Genomic DNA, 4,661 nt, shown 5'->3' on the forward strand with positions numbered 1-4,661 from the left:
TTATTAAAAAAAAAAAAAAAAAAAAAAAAAAAAAAAGAAAGAGCCCAGAGTGAAAAATGAGGATACCTGGGTTTGTGTTCTGGCTCTGCTCATTAGCTGTGTCATGGCAGTCAGTTTATATAATTTTCCTGAATCTCTGTTTCCCATCTGTAAAATGTAAAAATCCTTTACCTTTTCCCTACCTGCCTAACAGTATTTTTGTGATGGTGTATATGAAATATATAAAATATATCTACATAATATATATGAAATGATAATATATATGAAATCATAAAGGCTTATAATTATAAAGAGCTATTCTAATAATAACAGGTTAGAACATTGATGGGGAGATATCCTTAGCTCTCAGAAAGGTAGCTCTTTCAGAGCTGCTGATAGTTTAAGATAGGAGCTTGGTGGCTTTCAATACTCTTTTCATAATCAGTTTTGTCTTTCCACATCCTTTCCTTAAAGCCCTTCATGGCTTCCCTTTCTCTTCAGGGTAACTTTCATCTCTCTTTCTATCTTCAACGTCACCTCTCGTCACTCTCTTTGTCACCCTCTAAGCTTCAGCCACATGAGCTTCTTTCCTCAAATATGCCAAATGCTCTCTCTTATCTCTTAGGCTGGGCATATGCTGCTGCTTCTGCCTGAAATGTGTGCCTTCACCCTGAACATTGCTAAATCTCACTCACCTTTCAGATCTCAGCTCCACCAGCAAATCTTCCCTGTTCACTTACATCTAAGTCACGCTTTTATGAGTTCCTATGCATCCTGTGCAAACACATTCTGTTTAATACAACCCTTCTGCAGCACTGTTAAATGCTACTTGTCTCTGGACAATATTATAAAGCCAGGTATAAATTATTAAATCTTTCAATATGAAAAAATGCATTGAACTACTCTGTGGTATTGTGTATGTGTGTGTGTGCATGCGTGTATTATTCTTCTGCATCGTATCCTATATGCTAATGTCTCTTGATCAGTGAGGGCTGGGCACTGGGCAGACTGTCCTACACACTGTTGGCCAGTGAATGTCGTACACCTTGGGAATGTTCTCATCCAGTGATGAACTATAGCAGGCTCCTGGCATGATTATGTTTGGCAATATATACTGTTTTCTCTGCAAAGGACTTTTTTTCCCCCCTGAAATGTATACTTATGTCCTGAAGAACAGTCCTGACTCTAGTAACTGAGAACAGGTATGCAGGTAATGATGCTGGACCTGACCTGAAAAGTCTTTCCAGATACAGGGAAGAGTGTCACACTGGAGGCTAGCACACACTTTTGACAATCGCTGGAGTTTATGGTAGGGCAAATGGAGTGCAGAGAATAGCAGTTGTTGTGGGAAGATGGAAGACCCATGACATGAGATCACTATAAAAACTTGGGAGGATTGTCTAACAATAACTTGAGACCAACCACTGGAAGAAATTATGGATGGGTGGCAAGTCATAATGCAGAGAATTTGAAGATCACTTGCAATGTACAATCACAGGCCACAAATTCAAATAAACTATGTTATAAGGACTCAATATGGTGCTAATATAGTTACCACTGTCATTCCAGGAACATGTTCTCCCACGCTAAGTGGATATAAGTGTGCATCTATAGTGATACCACTTGCACCGATTCTTGTTTATTCTTCTCTCTCCTTTCCACTGGATTATAAGCTCTATGAGGACAGATCACCTGTCTATCTTATTTACCACTGCTATGGACTACGATCCATTTTTGCTTCAGGAATCATTCCCTGGCTTCTAGGTGTATTGCCTACTGATGACTTACAACTGAGTTCTTCCCTGGCGAAGTTCTTTTCTTGCCTACAGGGAATTGCCATGTCCAGGAGTACATCCTTCTCTGTGACAAACCAACTTTCAATGAGTTGTATACTGTGGTGTGTGTCGGTATGCAATGGCCTGCCCCCTAGTCTCAGTTTGGGATAACTGTGAAGGGTTCCCCTATCCAAGATCTCTCATATGATTGGCTGAGTCGCTGTGCAGCTGCATTACAGATAAATTCTCTCTGTCTAAGCTAGCTTTTTCCAGTCCCTCATAGGGGTTGTTACTGAGGATGCTACCTAATAACCTTCCTACATGCAATTCTGTTTCAGGGTTTGTTTCCCAGGAAATCAAATGTATCCCTCAATGCTTTACCTTATTCTGGCCTAGGAGAGTCACTAGGTAGTTCCTCCATTTACAGACAATAAAATGGAGGTTTGGTGCACTTTGGCAATGTACCCAAGGCCACCCAGATACTATGTGCTGAGCTGGAAAAACACTTATTTAAAAAGGTTGATGGTTTAAGTGAGAATGAATAAATGTAACCAGGAAGAGTAGGTTCTCAGGAAATGCTGGTGTTCTCTTTTTGTAAAGGGTTAGAACTAAACCTTGTGGAGTTGGAAGAGAAAGGAAAAAAACTTTAGAGATACATGCATGGTTTGTACAACCCAATGATGAAACAGGGTAGGGACAAGTTTCTACACCCTTGCCCTGGCTCAAAGGTTAAGCCTGGTTATTCCATTTGGCCTGTCTCCTTTTTAATAGCCTAACTCCAAAGAACGCTCCTTTACAATCACATTTCATGTACAGAGATATTAGCCCATAAATTAACTACTCCCCAAAGACTCCTATTTCTATGCACTAGAATACTTTCTTTGTGTTTTGACCACACACTGAGCTGGTTATCAGTGTAATTGTGCTGTAATCACATCTCAGGAAACTACCCAGCAAATCAACTCTGACTGTCTGCATACTCAGAGGGAAGAGACGCATACCTGTCAAATAGAACATAGGAACAGGTGGCCTCACTCACAAAGAAGCTGCTCCTTCTACTGTACAGCTCTTTCTGTGGATAAATAGAGTGGATGTACAGGTCAAGAGGCACCCACCTAATACACACAGAGAATGTTCCTAAATTGACAGGAAATGGATAGTTATTTTCCTCAGAGATTTTTGTTATACATGGTTTGTGAGATATATATATATATATATATATATATATATATATATATATATATATATGTATATATATATATTTTACCATTCTGGATATAAGGATGAAAAAAAGGTAGGCTGATAAGGAATTAAAGGCAAAATATTATCATTCACCCCCTCTTAAATTTTTAAATTCAAGAGATCTGAGTTTGGGTACTAGTGTTCTATGTGATCTGGGAAAAAATTTCTAATTATTCAGATTAGGATTGATTACTCTATAGTAACTAAAAAGTCCCTCAAATTAGTTAGGCAGGCTAGATTATGCTGGGGTAACAAGCAAGCCCCTGGGATCTCCATGAGTTTATAGCCATTCACAAAAATTCCTCTGCTAATCCAAGGACTATTTAGTTCTCTTCCAAGTTAGGACTCTGAGGTCCAGTGGTTCTAATTGGGTCTCCCTTTTTTCAAAAAGTGACTATTATAATCATTGTACCAGGAGAAGAGAGATCAGGGAACACCTACACACATGTTTTTAAGCTTTGACCCTGAAGAGACACAAGCTTCTTCTGCTACAACATTGGCCAGAACTAATCACGTGCTCTTGTCTACTACAAGGAGACTGGGAAAGGTTAAGCAACCCAGAAATACTGGGGGAACAATAAACACCTCTGCACAACTGGGTCTCACTTTCTATATCTTCAAACTAAATAATCTATTAATTAAATAATGCATGCATTAAAGAAATACTATGTACTTTTTAAGTTTAGTCATGCTAAGTTCTGGGCATGTAGTGGTTAGTAAGATGCACACAAAGCTTCTGTTTTACGGGAGTCAGATATGTAAGCAAGCTATGACAGTAAAAGTGCTGTGAGTGCTAGGCAGAAGAAATAGAGGGTACAGTGGCAGTTTCTGGCACCACATACCAGATCTGAGTGACAAACAGCTTCTTCTAGAGGCAGTATTAGCTGAAATCTGAAGGATGAGGGGGAACGTTAGGATCAGAGAGATTGCTAATATGAAGGCCTTGTGAGAATATCTCATCCTTCCCACACAGGGCTGTAAAATTTCCTTGAGATAATATATATTAAGTGTATTTTGAAAACTCTTTAAGTACTGTGCCAGGAAGGATTACTCTATACTGCTTAGAACAGAAATTTGAGTACAATGCCTATCACTACTACACAGAATCAAGTTTATGGACAGGAGAAATGGCAGTGAAGAGCTGAACCCAGGCATTTGGACTTGTGAGCCCATGTTTTTAACCACAAGGTCACATTGCTTGTTTAGAAAGTAAGTTGGGATGCAAGTATAAAACATTATTATAGGGATAGCCATTAACTTGATCTCACTTATACTTTTATAGAATAGCAAATGACATACAATTTCTGATAATTTAATTTTATTAGTAGATGCTGTGTTTGGATTAGTTATGAGTTAGTTTGAAAGTAATGTGCATTTAAAACTGGAACACCACACTCAGTGGTAGAGAGTCGGCCTGGTGTGCAGGAGTCCCAGGTTCGATTCCTAGCCAGGGCACACAAGAGAAGCGCCCATCTGCTTCTCCTTCCTCTCTGTCTCTCTCTTTCCCTCCTGCAGCCAAGGCTCCATTGGAGCAAAATTGGCCCGGGCGCAAAGATGGCTCCATGGCCTTTGCCTCAGGTGCTAGAATGGCTCTGGTTGCAACAGAGAAATGCCCCAGATGGGCAGAGCATCGCCCCCTGGTGGGTGTGCTGGGTGGATCCTGGT

Source organism: Saccopteryx bilineata, chromosome 9 (genome assembly GCF_036850765.1).
Source record: "Saccopteryx bilineata isolate mSacBil1 chromosome 9, mSacBil1_pri_phased_curated, whole genome shotgun sequence".
NCBI classification, from domain to species: Eukaryota; Metazoa; Chordata; class Mammalia; order Chiroptera; family Emballonuridae; genus Saccopteryx; species Saccopteryx bilineata.